The 16,512-nt window shown below is 42.3% G+C and overlaps 1 protein-coding gene across 1 annotated transcript in view; it reads right to left on the bottom strand.

Moving 5' to 3' along the window:
• HPGDS (hematopoietic prostaglandin D synthase) overlaps positions 1-15,960 on the bottom strand; it is a 61,410-nt gene extending 45,450 nt beyond the window's left edge. The window contains exon 1 of the mRNA XM_024197622.3: positions 15,914-15,960. The gene's annotated coding sequence lies outside the window, so the exon portion shown is untranslated. The remainder of the gene's footprint in view (positions 1-15,913) is intronic.
• Between the last annotated feature and the right edge of the window lie 552 nt (positions 15,961-16,512).

Below are 16,512 nucleotides of genomic sequence, written 5' to 3'. Positions count from 1 at the left end.
CACTTCCTGAAAGATATTGACAAATTGGAAGGAGTTGAGAAAACAACAACAACAAAATCTGATTTTCAGATTGTGCTCAGCACTTTAAGGTGTCACAAATTGGGCACGCAAAATCACTAATCATGTTGAAAATCTCAACCAAGGTGGTTAGTCTGATCAAGTTAAATGTTTGTCTTTAAGTCCATGATCTTTCCAGACACATTTGTTGAACTTCCGGTGGATGACAATTGGCTTGTTCTGTTATTTAAGAATTCTGATCCCCCCCAAAAGCACATTTTAAATTGGTAGATTTCTGTATGTTTTACATTCCTCTGCAATAACTTTAAATTGGTTAAACTAATTTCAATATACTTTTAAACAATGCGTAAGTGTGTTTAATGACTACAGTCAGCCTATTGAGAACTTTATAAAACCACTATCAAGCAGAGTTTAAAAAGTGCATGTAAATAGTAAAGCAATGCAAAAAATTTGCACCCTTCAGGTTATGTTGCAAACCCAAACTCACATTACATTTATGAACTTTTCAGCAAGCCTGGACCAATTTTCAAACTAAAATGAGGCAAATCCTGTCAACTTGCAGCTGAGCTCCTGGATTTGTTCAAACCTCAAACTCAAAAGCTAAACTGGAGTGATAAGAATCTTCACAAACCAAAGGCCAGGAATGAGTCGGCCGGAATCCTTGAAAAACCGAAGGGGCTGAATTTCAGAGTTCCAGTATGCAGTAAACGTTCTGACTCACTTCAAACTAAAAAAGCATGAAACCACTGGGTACAGGAGCAGATTTGTGATGTGAGTCTGTTTCTAGAAGCACAATGGATTTAGACACGTGCAGTATATGTGTCTATATTGAGGGCAGTTTACGTCACAGCACAGCAGGGATATGATTACCAAATGTACAGCTTTCATTTTACATGCTCAAGCTACCTCTTTTTGGATATGTATGTATTTTTGCAGGTTCAGTTTACAGACTTGATCCTGTATCCAGTGCACATTGCCTCTGACTTCAGTGCATACAGGTGGGGGCCCTTTACACCCAGGGTGAAATCCTGGCCCCATAAAGTCAATGGCAAAACTCCTGTGGACTTCATTAGAGGCCAGGATTTCACCCCTAATTTTGAAAATTCAGCCTTAACTTCCTTGTACAAGTAAATATTTTCCTCAGGCCAGTCATAGATACAGTAACCTGAATGTAGATGACACGATAAGTTTCTTTTTAAGAAAATAAAATTAGATTCAAGGTGATGGCCAGCCATGAGCTCTTCCCTAGGCTGTGGAGAAAAGAGAACATAGCTCAGTTCAGCTATTAGTTTATTTCTCTCCACAGATGAAGAAGTGCCATGTCGTGAAAAAGTATCCTTTAATTGCACTTTTAGTTTCTGATAGTAATTTCTTGGCCTGGATATGGATATATTAAAAACAAATTAACCTACCTTTTGGTAAGACTATTTTCTCCTCCTGGTGAAAATCTGAACCTCTCTTACCTTTGTCAAGCAAGAGGAATCTACCACCACCATAGTTCACTGAAGCCACCTGGACCCTGCTAGATTTCAAAATGTACTTGTAGGAAACTCTGTCCAATGAGAAGGCCAAAGAGCTGAAGACTTAGTGAAGCACCACAACCACTAGCAGACTACAGTTATTGACCAAGGCATCCCCCTACCCCCAACTCATGAGGCCTTTTCAGATGCTGTTGCTATTCTCAGTGAAATAAGCTAGTTCCTTACAGTGAGCGATGCTAGGTTCTGGAGGTGAGTGGAAGCGAGACTGGGTTTATGAAGCAAATTACAGTCAGGAAAAGTTCTATGGAGCATGGTTTTGCTGATGGTGTGCCATGGAAAAGTAGTGTCCTCCTTCAAAGCAATGGCGTAGGTTTGTAAGAACTTCCTGAGGAATCTTTCTGTACCAGACGTTCTCCACCATTTGTTTGTTTCCTTTCTTCCTGCCTCATCTAAATAACACTCTCTCACTTGGAAAAAAAATTAAACACTGCTTCTCCTCTCCGCCTCTCTTATCAAGCTAACCATTGATTCCTTCCGCGAAGGGAAGAAAGAGGGTGTTACTGGGTTTGGGTTTTATTTAAAATACTTGGAAAGGGCTCAGATTCAATGGTGATAGGGGCAACATAAAAACTTAGACAGAAATTAAGGTTGGTTGGTTTTGAACTACAAAGCTTCAAATGATTTGAGCTTTGGTTATCTGGCAGCCTCTGTGGCTAGCTGGTAGTTATAATTGGAGGAGGCACTTGTGCTGATAGTCCCATAGTTTAAAAGTGTGAGGGGGGGCGGGGAAGGGCACTGGAAAAGCATTTTCCAGAAAGAGTCCTTTAACCTGGAGCTCACTTCCACCCCCTTTATTTCATGGAGCCCAGATAGATTAACTTTCAGGGCATGCTGCAAGGTTCACCTATTTTTCTTAGGCCTTGTCTACACTATGTGGGGAGATCGATCTAAGTTACACAACTTCAGCTACATGAATAACGTAGCTTAAGTTGACGTACTTGCATCTACTTACCATGGGGTCCACACTACGCGATGTCGACTGGAGATGCTCTCCCGTCAACACCCCTTGCGCTTCTCGTTCAGGTGGAGTACAGGAGTTGACAGGAGAGCGATCGGTGGTCGATTTAATGGGTCTTCACTAGACCCGCTTAATCGACTGCCGCTGTATCTATCTCAGCATGTTGAACCTGCTGTAGAAAAGCCCTCTGACTGTTACGGGAGGTTTGAAGGATCTGGGGTTGTTCATGGGGTGTTACTAATTATGGGCTTTTAGCAGTACTGTTAAGCAGGCTGTGCTGTGAATTGGCTTGGGCTATAGAGAACGTTTTAAGAAGAACGTGTCTCCTTGTGCTTGTAATAGTTGAACAATGACAAAGAAGTTGTGTAGGTGCCTTTTAATATATTTAAACTAGAACCAAGCAACTAGTGATTTTGGGGTACCTCAATTTTTTGGTCTCCAAATTCAGATACCTTAAAGGTGCCTGATTTTCAGATAGTGCTCAGCACTTTAAGGTGTCACAGATTGGGAACCCAAAATCATTAATCAAGTTGAAAATCTCAACCAAGGTGAAAACAACGAAGAGTCCTTGTGGCACCTTAGAGACTAACAAATTTATTTGGGCATACGTTTTCGAAAGCTCTATGGTGCCACAAGGACTCCTCGTTGTTTTTGCTGATACAGACTAACACAGCTACTCCTCTGAAACCTGTCAACCAAGATGGTTAGTCTGATAAACATTTAACTTGATGTCTTTAAGTCCATGATCTTTCCAGACACATTTATTGAGCTTTCTGTGGATGGCAATTGGCTTGTTCTATTGGAGGGTGATTTCAGTATCAATAAAAAGCATCCTTTGTTATAAACTTTCCCAGGAAGGTGACACATGGCATCACTGGGAGCTCTTAGTTACAGTTTCATGTTCACCACAGGAGTAGGAGAGGTGCAGGTTGGCAAAATCTTTCATTTATTATTGTGAAGAACATGGGAGCTATCTGTATTAGTTTGATGAAGATTGTATACCTCTGTTGGATGGTTATGATATTAATTGCTAAAGGAAAACTAGGGTTAAGTCAGTCTCAGGTGGTTTTGAACATATGCAGGAACCAAAGTCAGTGGCTCCAAATAACCCAGTTGTCGGTACTGCACTCACTATTCTCACTTGTAATTCTAGTGACAAGATGCAGTTTGCTAGGCTGCTCAGGATCACCTCCATATTTTTCATGATCTGAAGGCCGTGGCTGAAATACTGAAGCTGAAATTCTTGACTTAGTAAATATATGGCGAATCCATCCTGTCCAAGTCAGTGATTCCACGCTGCTTTTTGCCAGAGTTCTCCTTGGAGGGCTTAGCCCCTACCATGCTCTGATCCCCAGGATGGCTGGTAACCCAAGGGACAAAAGCCAAAAGGAGGAAATGAAACAGTTTTGGAGGGATTAAAAGATTCAGACCTGAAGATGAGAAGGAGATTAAGACTGGTGGGAAGCAGAATATACTCCATTCCTAGGCGTTGGTGTGCCTAAGTGGCTAGGTAAGACTGATATGCATGTTGCCCTTGTGCTGTTTTAACCTTTCTCTCTGATTGCTTTGTTCCTATGGATAAATATATAATACTGTGTTTTGAAGAAGCTGTTCCAAGTCCTTGCATTTATCTACTGATTACAGGTCCCAAAGGGAATCCAAACTCAGCTCGATCTGCTGAGGGATCATGATTGGTTAAACAGGGGGGCTGTAGCACTGAGACCCAATCTAAAAGTGAGATGAATCATGGGATTCTACTCTGAGAGAAGTGCCAGCATTGGGCCTGTCACTGGAAAGGGGAGCCAAGGATGAGAAGGAGAGAGAGGATCAAAGGCACATCTGTCCCTGAACAGTGGCAATTATAGTAACAGAGCATAATTCACTACGGCTATCGGAAAACAACCTACCGTAGAGTTCCTTGACATTGTTCATCGGAATGAGCAATAGCAGCAAGGAAAGCTGTTGATCCTGGGTTTTACAGTAAATGACGTTAACTGTACGCTCTTATTGACGGTATATACTTTACTCCAAACATTTTGCTCTATACCTGTGTGTATCCCGGAACACATGTGGGGAGTGTCTGCACAAGTCTTTGCAAACATGTTAAGGACCTTGAATTTAAGTGGCAAATAAGTAACTCCCACATACAAGTGAAGATAACCCTTTAGGATGGTACACATTTGATGCGAATTGTATACACTGACAGAGGTTTATCAGTAGTTGACATACCAGAAGGTCACCTTTTAATTTGCATGTGCTGATCTGTGACTTTTTGTTTATATCTCAGAGTCTGACTGCATCTTTGATATTGTTTGTTGTGGTATAAGAGGGAAGCCAATAACTGCTGAAGAATGTACATCATCCATAATGAGAGAGGTAAGAAGATGCACTTCTAAAGCTGGGGGAGTGATGATTAGTGAGTTGATGGCCAACTTTGTTTACAATTAGGCTAATGGAAACACTAATGCCTGAATTGTTTATACTAGTGGTATGTTGTCCATTTACTTCGGAAGGCCGATTGGCAGTAGTTTTAAAACAGCATCAAAGTATTCTTTTCAATCAACTGTCAAGTGAGTGGAACACTTCCTGCTTTTCTGGCCTGTAGACAGACTTCAGTTGTTTAAAGAAGCTGTTCATGTCATGCTGACTTTTCAAGTCTAGAGTTCTGCAAATTTTCCTTCTAGCCAAGAATTAATGTTCTTACAAAGTTTGCATTGGGGATGTTGCCTTGTCTGTGTGATAGGCTTTGTACAGTTGGTATCTGAAGGTTCACTGATTCATCCAGATTTTTTTTTCCTGTTGGGATCTTGGGATTCTTCCCATCGAAATGGCCTTGATGCTGATTTCAAAAATTTCTACCACCTCAGAAGCAGGCTCTGTGAAATGGGTTTTAAAAACTGGTCCACTACTCCCGCTATCAGTTACTTGTAATCAGTTCATGTCTAGCAGCAGGTGGATTACAACAGAAGGAGGCAACATAGGTAACTTACAGACAGCTAATACTATATCTATTTATATGGTGCTCTGTACCATAATGTCCAAGTGCCTCAGAAGGGTCATCATGTTAAGGGACGTCCAATAGTCCATCAGCTTGAAACATCATGTAGCAGCACTATGTCATGCTAGCAATGTGGTTTCAAAGGGAAACTCTCACTTCCCTTCCCCAGTCCAGTCACTGTGCCGCAAATTGCTAATGTTTATGCTAGGAAAGTGAAATGGGAGCTGGTTTTAGGTTCCCAATTCAGTATAAGAAGGGGGAGAGAAAGGAAGCTTGCATGCAGGGGGAGCGGGAGCCACAATGTTTTTGTCAATCTTTGCAGACAGAATTTGTAAGATGTTAAAGGGAAAGTCTCCTTAGCCAATTATATTAAATCTACCTGTGAAACGGCAAAACATTGGGCTGGTGCCCTTTTTTACTTCTTTATGTGATATAAAGGAGGACTAAAAGTTTTTTCCAGCCACCCGGGAGCGGGGAGGGTCAGGGCCGGCGTTTCCACTAGGCTGCCTAGGGCAGCAGGATTTGGGGGGCGGCATTTTGCCGTCCTCGGCGGAAATTCGGTGGCAGGTCCTTCACTCGCTCTGGGACCCGCCGCTGAAATGCCCCGAAGACGCGGAGCGGAAGGACCCCCACTGCCGAATGCTCAGAGGAGGAGCGCTGCCGCCTAGGGTGTCAAAAACTCTGGCGCCGCTCCTGGGGAGGGTGTTCTTGCTTAATTTTACCTTAGAAATATTAGGAATATCTTGTCTTGTTTTGCTGGTTTTTACTGGAGGTCTCCTTTGGATTTGGAAGTTTCTCAGCCATTTAATTGAAGGAGCTGAGAGGTTAAAACAACAACCTCCTCCCCCTCAGTTTTAGAAATCACTCCCCTCTCAGTTAATCAGGTTTTGCGCTTTAGATTTTGTGAAATAATAAACACGCAGATTCTGGAGATTTAGGAGAAAAGCAGGGCATACAAGACCTGCCTGAATTATTGTAAACAGCAAGCAGAGGTGTATTGTTCAAGTTCTCCCTCTCTAATGATGACTGAAACATCTCTCTGCAGGGAGGAAGCCAGTCTGCTGTTTTCCCTGATTAAGGAATGATTCTTACTGAAGACTATATTTAAGCTTAGAAGTGACATACAATGTACTTCTTACAGAGCTGCATCTGTGTGAGAATCTGGGGCGTGTGGGTGGGTGTAATGAGTTAAGTGGGGAAAGGACAATCTTGCTGTGACTGTAAGTAATCTGTGATTGTAGAAGCAACCATATGACTGGGGCTGAGTCTGTCATGACTTTGCAACTGCGAAGAAGCCTGCCTGGGCTGAATTTAGTTTGGTGACTTTACCCTATAAAAGGAATGTCTTAGTACGATAATATAGCACTTGATACAAGCTGCTGTCTGCATTATTCAAGTGTAAGTAATATTGTTAAAGGATGGCTGACTTCCATTTTTTCCCCTGAAAAAAGTAAGGGTTAGACAGTTAGTAATTGCTCAGCATGGTGTGTTTTTTGGGAGGGAAAGCCAGAGGGATTCCCCCTCCCAAACCAGGAATAAGACTCCCCCATTTCTGGCTTTGATATCTGATAGGGAGCCACCTAGGGCCCCCTAATAGTAACAGCAAGGGGTGATCAGAATTAGTATGTGGAAGCTGTGGGAAGAAGTGGGTCAGCATCATTACTTTGCAGCTGGCAGGGGATTGGGGGAGGGGAAGCAGGATCTAGCAACTCCACATCCAAAATCCTGCATTAATTAAGAGAGGAGAGCAGAGCAGGCATGAGTCAGACCCCTCTGCTCCCTTAAAGATAGCACAGCGTGAGCAAGCACTCCAGGGGCAAAGCTAAGAGAGTGGAGAATCTCCCTCAAAGACCTTGTGAGTTCAATCCTTGAGGGGGCCATTTAGGGATCTGGGGCTAAAATTTGTCTGGGGATTGGTCCTGCTTTTAGCAGGGGGTTGGACTAGATGACCTCTTGAGGTCCTTTCCAACCCTGATATTCTATGATTCTATGAAAACCTGCTCCACAGACACAAAATATTGGAGTTTGCTTAAATAAAATAGAAAAAAAATGGTTTGAAAAAAAACTTTTGGTTAATTTTTTTTTTGATTCTCCATAAAAATATTCAGCTTTTGAAAACTAAAACACCTCAGAACTGAAATTTTTTACCAAAAAATAATCCTTTTTTGTTTTTTGATGAAAAACTAGAAAATGTTGACTCAAAAGAAAAATTCCCCCAAAATCTTCATTGTAATTGTCATCACCACCCATAGTAAACATACTGCAAGCCAGATTATGCCCTCAACAATACGTGTACAACCCCATTGACATCAAATGATACTCAAGTATTTCATTTGAATAGAGCAATAGCTGAATGGGGTAGGCAGCTTTTAGACTACAGCAACATTACTCATTGTCTCTCTAGTACAAATGATGGATGAATTTGTAGCTGTTTTCCCGGCAGATGGGAGTTATTGCCCATCTTAAAATCCATAATCACATTTTGATACAAATCCAGCCTTCTCCACCGAGCTCTTTATACAATAGAGCAAGAAGACTTGGGCTTACATCAAAGTATAATTCTGACTAGTAAATGTCTCACAAAGTCTGGGCCAGACTCAAGATGAATTGCATTTCTATTCTACTCCAGATGGGAAGATCACATAAACTAAGCCTATTGTGGAGAAACAGCTGCTTCAAGCTTGCACAAGTCTCTATCTTGTATATCTGCATATGATTTTATATAACACTAAACTGATAGATTATATCTGGCATCCCTTCATAGAAAATTTCAGAGCAGTGATAATATGAGCAGTGATTTGGAGACACAGACCTAGTGGCGATTTGTGCATTTTGCCGCTGATGCAGCAAAAAACTTGGAAAACCTTAAATAAGCCCCAGACAACAAATGTAGCTTTCCATTTCACATACACCATCATGTGCATTTAAAAAAATCAACCCTACCCATTCAAATTTAGTATTATGCACAGACAGAACACTGTGTAAAAATAATTCAGGCAGGGTGGCCTAGTCAGGGCCGGCTCCAGGCACCAGCTGACCAAGCACGTGCTTGGGGCGGCACCTTGTAAGGGGCGGCCAATCTTGTGGTGGCGGGGAACACTCGGGGGTTTTTTTGTTTTGTTTTTGGTTCGGCGGGGCGGCACTCGGGGGGGTGGGTTGTTTTTGTTTCAGTGGCGTGGCGCGGCACTCGGGGTGTGTGTGCTTGGGGCGGCAAAAAAGTTAGAGCCGGCCCTGGGCCTTGTAGAGCATTGGATGGGGACTCAGGAGATCTGGATGACCTTGAAAACTGGAGTAATAGAAATGGGATCAAATTTAATAGTACAAAGTGCAAGGTCATGCACGTAGGGACTAACAACAAGACTTTGCTATAAACTGGGGATGTATTGGTTCAAAGCAACAGAGGAGCAGAAAGACCTGAATGTATTGGTTGAGCTCAGGATGACTATGAGTTGTCAATATGATGCGTCCATGAAAAAGGTTAATGCAGTCCTAGGATACATCAGGCAAGGAGACAGTAAACCCGTTAATACCATTACACAATGCACTGGTGAGATCTCATCTGGAATACTGTGTGCAGTTATAGTCTGCCACGGGGCCGGCGCTTCCACCCTCGGCAGAAATTCGGCAGCAGGGGGTCCTTCCGCTCCGGGTCTTCAGCGGAAATTTGGTGGCGGGTCCTTCACTCGCTCCGGCAGCTGCTGTCGAAGTGCCCCGAAGACAAGGAGCAGAGCGGAAGCACCCCCACCGCCAAAGACCCCAGGCCCCCTGAATGCTCAGAGGAGGAGCGCTGCCACCTAGGGCGGCAAAAACCCTGGCACTGCTCCTGGTCTGCCATATTTAAGAAAGATGAATTCAAACTGGAACAGGTGCAGAGACTGGCTACTAGGATGATCTGAGGAATAGAAAACCTACCTTATTAGAGGAGACTCAAAGAGCTTTGTTTGTTTAGCCTAACCAAACGAAGGCTGAGGGGAGAAATGATTCCTCTCTCTAAATACATCAGAGGGATAAATACCAGGCGGGGAGAGGAGTTATTTAAGTTAAGTGTCAATATGGAGACAAGAACAAATGGATATAAACTGGCCATCAACAAGTTTAGACTTGAAATTAGACACCAGTTTCTAACCATCAGAGAAGTGAAGTTTTGCAACAGCCTTCCAAGGGGAGAAATGGGGCAAAAACCCTAACTGAGCTTGACAAGTTTATGGAGGGAATGGTGTGATGAGACTGCCTACAATGGCACGTAGCTGATGTGCCGCTGCTAGCAACAAATATCTCCAACAGCCGGCGATGGGACACTAGATGGAGAGGGCTCCGAGTTACTACAGATAATTCTTTGGTAGGTGTCTTGTTGGAGGGTCTTGCCCACATACTCAGGGTCTAACTCAGGGGTGGCCAACCTGTGGCTCCGGAGCCACATGCGGCTCTTCAGAAGTTAATATGCTGCTCCTTCTATAGGCACCGACTCCAGGGCTGGAGCTACAGGCACCTACTTTCCAGTGTGCCGGGGGGGGTGCTCACTGCTCAACCCTTTGCTCTGCCACAGGCCCTGCCCCCACTCCACCCCTTCCCGCCCCCTCCCCTCAGCCTGCCATGCCCTCACTCCTCCCTCTCTCCCTCAGAGCCTCTTGCATATCACGAAACAGCTGATCGGGAGGTGCGGGGAGGCAGGAGGAAGCACTGATTGGTGGGGCTGCCAGTGGGCAGAAGGCACTGGGAGGGGAGCTGATGGGGGGCTGCTGACATATTACTATGGCTCTTTGGCAATGTACATTGGTAAATTTTGGCTCCTTCTCAGGCTCAGGTTGGCCAACCCTGGTCTAACTGATCACCATATTTGGGACTGGGAAGGAATTTTCCCTCGGGTCAGATTGGCAGAGATCCTTGGGGTTTTTTTTCCATCTTCCTCTACAGTGTGGGGAATGAATCACTTGCAGGTTTAAACTAGTGCAAATGATAGATTCTCTGTAACTTGAAGTCTTTATATCATGATTTGAGGACTTCAGTAACTCAGCCAGAGGTTATGGGTCTATTACAGGAGTGGATGGGTGAGGTTCTGTAGCCTGCAATGTGTAGGAGGTCAGACTAGATGATCATGATGGTCCCTTCTGCTCTTAAAGTCTGAGTCTGATTTTTTTTTTTATTTACTTTTTCAGTTGGGGGCTGAAGGTGGCGGCTAGTGGCGTTCTGTTATTTTCTTTGTTGGGCCTGTCCTGTCGTAGGTGGCTTCTGGGTACTCTTCTGGCTCTGTCAATCTGTTTTTTCACTTCACTTTTTACCCACTTGCTGAAGTGAAAAAACAGACTGACAGAGCCAGAAGAGTACCCAGAAGCCACCTACGACAGGACAGGCCCAACAAAGAAAATAACAGAACGCCACTAGCCGCCACCTTCAGCCCCCAACTGAAACCTCTCCACCGCATCATCAAAGATCTACAACCTATCCTGAAAGATGATCCCTCACTCTCACAGATCTTGGGAGACAGACCAGTCCTCGCTTACAGACAGCCTCCCAACCTTAAGCAAACACTCACCAGCAACCGCACACCATACAACAAAAACACTAACCCGCCCAGGAACCTATCCTTGCAACAAAGCCCGATGCCAGCTCTGTCCACATATTTATTCAAGTGACACCATCATAGGACCTAACCACACCATCAGGGGCTCGTTCACCTGCACATCTACCAACGTGATATATGCCATCATGTGCCAGCAGTGCCCCTCTGCCATGTACATTGACCAAACTGGACAGTCTCTACGCAAAAGAATAAATGGACACAAATCTGACATCAGGAATCATAACATTCAAAAACCAGTGGGAGAACACTTCAACCTCTCTAATCACTCAGTGACAGACTTGAAGGTGTCAGTTTTGCAACAAAAAAACTTCAAAAACAGACTCCAGAGAGACTGCTGAACTCGAATTAATATGCAAATTAGACACAATTAACTTAGGTCTAAACAGAGACTGGAAATGGTTGGGTCATTACACTAATTGAATTTTTTTTCCCCCATGTTAAGTTATCCTCACACCTTCTATGGGTCATCTCGATTACCACTTCAAAGTTTTTTCTTCTGCTGCTACTGATGGCTCATCTCAATTGATTGGCCTCTTACAATTGGTATGCATACTTCCACCTTTTCATGTTCTCTGTATGTATAAATATCTTCTGTCTGTGTGTTTCACTCTATGCATCTGAAGAAGTGAGCTGTAGCCCACGAAAGCTTATGCTGAAATAAATTTGTTAGTCTCTAAGGTGCCACAAGTACTCCTGTTCTGTTTGTGTGTGTGTGTGTGTGTGTGTGTCCGTGTGCATGCATGCAGTCTGCACTTCATGCATTTCTCACATAGCTGTATGTTTTCTAAAATCTGATACTTAGGTGACACACAGTCCTGAGATCCAAGAATGTCCCAGCCCCATGGCAGGACAAGATGTTAATCATGTAGGAAATAACCCTGGCTCAATATTACAAAGGTAGGCAGAAAAACCAAGATCTCTGACAAAACATTTTAGGAAATGGATTCCTGACCCCATATTTGGCAGTCAATTTAGCCCTGTTCATATGAGCAAAAATTACTGGGCCTGATGTTCAGCTGGTATAAATCAGTACAGCTCCATTACTTCAATGCTTCCAGCTGAAGAACTGGGCCAGAGTCTTCAAGCACCTAATTATTATTCTTTATTATTTGTATATTCATAGTACCTAGGCGTCCAAGTCATGGTCCAGGACCCCACAGTCCCTACCCCAAAGAGCTTATAGTCTAAGGATAAGACAAGAGACAACAGACAGGAGAGTACAAGGTAACAATGAAATGGTATTGATCAGTATGATAGGCAGTGGTCTCAGCACACCCACAGCCTAATGGTTACTGTTTTCATACAACATTAATACTCTGATATTCTGTTAATATCCAAGTATGGATTTGCTCTTTTCTATTAATAATTATTAAACATAGAGAGGTCCAAAGCTATTCTAATCGTTACCAATTGTTTCTGTCTGCCATCTGTTTTCCCTTTTCAGGTCAGAGGTGCTGGTGCTTTGGACTTCAGAGGGTTGTAACGGAGATATTTCCAATGCCCATTTGTTTTCACTGGGCCATTTCAAAATGCCTTCCTGTGTGACCTTTGCACTGCAGTGTCATGGATTTTAGCCACTTCTATAAAGTGGCAATATGAAAGGCCTTTTTCATTTTCTAGGGCTTAGGGTACCATTTCTCCTTGATCAAATATTTTCTGTTCGTTGTGTAATGTTCCTAGAGAGCCTGGACCTACTGGCTCTGTATAAATTAGATTGTTTTGATTAATATTATATTGTATGTAACGATTATGTGGGATCTAAAATATATAAATAATTAAACTAGAAAAAAATCACCTGGGTTATCTGGTACAATGTTTATAGGATGCAGAATAGTGCCAATTTGAAATGATATATGCATTAGAGGCCAGATCCTTAGCTAGTGTAAATCAACATAGCTCTACTGAAGGCATACCAGCTGAAGATCTTATCCATCTTTATAGAAAGAATTTTTTCTATTAAATGTAATTACTTCCCAGTGATGCTTTAATTCCAGGGCACTTTTAAAGTAAGGATAGCTTGTATTACATCTAATTACTGTACTCCCCCCCCCCTTTACCTGTTCAGTAGGGATATATGACTACCAAACTGAAGCCAAGAACATTGTGCCACACGCTCCTGATGTCTTTGCTCCCAGTGCACACTAGAAAAATTACACCACTTGGTTCCATTTCGTGTCACCCTATGATGTACTGACTTGGGTTTTGAGACAAAAAATCTAAAATCCACGAAATGCAAATTTTTAAGGAGATTTCGCATCAGTGGAATTAGAAAACGTTCACATAGTAAACTACAAAGAACATGAGATTATACTTAATGTCTCCTTTCCCCCCAAATTCCCTTTCCTGTACTGAGACTTCTGCAAAAACATGGCAGGAATTGGACTAGCAGTAGCAAAAGAGTGTTGGTGTTGCAAAGTGTAGAAGCAGAGAGTGGGAATACTGAGTTTTAAAACCATTCTGGAAAAGGGATTCATGGACAACATATGCGGTTATTCAGGTTCCACTCCCACATAGCTCAGACCTATTGTATGAAATAATTTCCCCTCGTTGAACCACACAACCAAAAGGTAAGAATGATGGCTATCTAGCAAATCCATGCAATGAAAAGAGGATAATTCAACTGGAAGCCTCCACTTCCACTGAATCACCTTAGTGAGTGAAGCCTCTTGTAAATATATATGTATATAAGAAACTAAATGACAAGGTATGGCTCTATTGATATATATGACTACTATCTGATAATAAACTGAATAGCATGAACCTTAAACTAGTCATATTTTCCCTGGGAATATGAAACTAAACTAATTGTACAGAACCACTTTGAATGTGTTTTCTACTCTGTGTATAGTTTCCAAAACTCCTCGTCCCCATATAGCGTATTTGAGATGAAAACATATTTTTAAGTGTTGTTTTTCTGTACACAAAGAGCAACTGCATATTTTCAGCATGTAGGTGTTTTTTACTTTAGATTAAGAATGAACAAAAGTAAAATCTCCAGACGAGAATTCAGTGTGTGCATCTCTTTTGCAAAAGTTTCAGCAAGTAAGTACAAAATGGCTGCTGTCTCTGCACACAGGCGGAGTTGTCCAAAATGTAAAAGCACAGAGCACAGAAAGCAATGGCAGGATATTTCTGGCTAAAGATACCATGCAAAGTTTGGTGTGTTAAATTGCATAGTAAAGGTATTGCTATTAAATGAAAGTGGCTATTAACGGGAGGACGTGCTCAGGTGGATTCTGTGCACATGTGTATTTGTGGACGAAGGCAGGAGCCAGATAGAAGGAGAATAGTAAAAGTCTGGGCAAAGGTTTACAATATGATTTCAAAATTTTGAAAAGCATATTCGGACACTGAAATAACAATGGCTAAATTGCAAAGGAAGAAAAACGCAGCTAAAATAAACTATTTTAGCTATTTGTCTTTCTGCATAATAATGCTGCAAGGGGTCTGAAAGTTTGAGTGTGGCCTGGTCTACACTAGGACTTTAATTCGGATTTAGCTGCCTTAATCCGAATTAACCCTTCACCCGTCCACACTACAGAGCCAGTTAATTCGAATTAAAGGGCCCTTTAAATCGATTTCTGTACTCCACCTCGACGAACGGAGTAGAGCCTAAATTGATTTTGTTAATTCGAATTAGGGTTAGTGTGGACGCACACCACCGAATTACTGTATTTAAGTTAATGGGGTAGTGTGGCCGCACACCACCGAATTAATGTGGTTTAAAACCGAATTAAGGTGCTTAGTGTGGCCGCGCACAATCGAATTTATACAACCTGTTTCCCAAATTCGAATTATCTAAATTCGGATTAATCCTGTAGTGTAGACATACCCTGTGGTTGGATGAATGAAAAGAGAGGGGATAGTGTAGAAAATGACCAGTGGGAAGCCCAAAGGAACTGCTCAGTACTGTTTAATAGCCGTCTAATTCCTCTGATATTACCCTGCCGTTCGGCTGGTTACATGAATAGGGTGCTGGAACTAAGAATACTGGGGGTGTGGCAGCACCTCCTGGCTTGAACTGATTTCCATCATGTACAGGGTTTACAGTTTTGTTAAATGGCTTTCAGCACACCCACTATACAAATTGTTCCAGAACCACTGGTTACATAGATGGTCAGCTTTTATTTATAATAGAATATTGTTTTAACTTAATAAAAAGCTTTGAAGCAACTTATTCCAGAATGAGAGCAGCTCTCTATGCAAACCTGTTCTTTCACTGTTTGAACGTGTTTGCCTCTTCTACAGTATCTCTTTAGCTCATATTAGACAAGTATCCCGACTATCAAAATGGATCAAAACAAATAGCCCCTGTTCCTCATCATTTAACTGATGCTGTCTCCCTCAGCAGGTTTCTGCACTGACTTTTTGCCTCTGGACACCTACTGTAGTTCGTGAATTTAGTTTCATTTGTAGTGCACTTGTTGTTTGTACAGATCACAAAACCTCCAGGCAGTTCAGCGCAACAAGCAGTCAAAAAAGCCTAAAGGCAGAATAGCAGGTATATTGCAGGTATGTTTGAGATACACTTACAAGCTAATATATACAGGAATTGTTCCACATAACTAATTATTATACCTGACTGTAGCTAGCTTGATTAGTCCCTCAGTTCTGTGTTTAATAATCCCAAAACTGCAAAAATTATACATTTTAAGTACTTGCTGTACAAGTGCCATATATGGCAGGAGAATATAGTTCTTTCTACCTAGTAGCAGCAATGTATTTAAAGGGGACAGAATAAGACTGGAAAAGGAAAATTGAAAAGAGAAGAGAGAAGTCAGTTTCTTTGTCATATTCAATTCTTAGATATCACTCACTTCTATTGCAGTAATGTCTGGTCAATGTAATCCTTCCTTCAGCGAACAGGAATTTCTCTGAATGCTAGTCTGGGTTGAGGAGGGTTATGTGTATATCACTGTGTGAATGTGCAGACCACTCCCACTTCAGACTATGCAGTGATCAGTTTCTTTACACACACTCACATGAACACATTTTTAGAATAACAGAGACACGTCATTTCCTCAGATAAAGACCACACGTAAACATGAATTGTGTTGGTATCTTATCTTACCATTCCATCTAAAGGTTAACTTTAGGAATATTAAAAATGAGGTCAGATAATACAACAAAAAAGTCAACAGCACCAGAGAACTCAGCCAAACCAGACTCTTGCGTTTCAAGGCTAGATCCTCAGCTGGTGTTAACTGGCATTAATCATTTGAGTCAGTGGAGCTACACTAATTTATACCAGCTGAGGATCTGGCGACCCACTAGCCTAAACTTGCCGTAGGCTTGTGCTGTGACCTTAGACAAGTCATTTCAGCTTCACTGTGCCTCAGTTTATCCCTTTGTAACTTGGATGCAATAACAATACCTTACCAGAGCGGGAGGTGGTGGTATCCAGCTTAGTGTTTAT

This window comes from Terrapene carolina, unplaced genomic scaffold (assembly GCF_002925995.2).
Source record: "Terrapene carolina triunguis isolate 2854851 unplaced genomic scaffold, T_m_triunguis-2.0 Scaffold789, whole genome shotgun sequence".
NCBI lineage: Eukaryota > Metazoa > Chordata > Testudines > Emydidae > Terrapene > Terrapene triunguis.
Note: the sequence above shows the minus strand (reverse complement) of the source record. Positions and strands in the feature narration are given on the sequence as shown.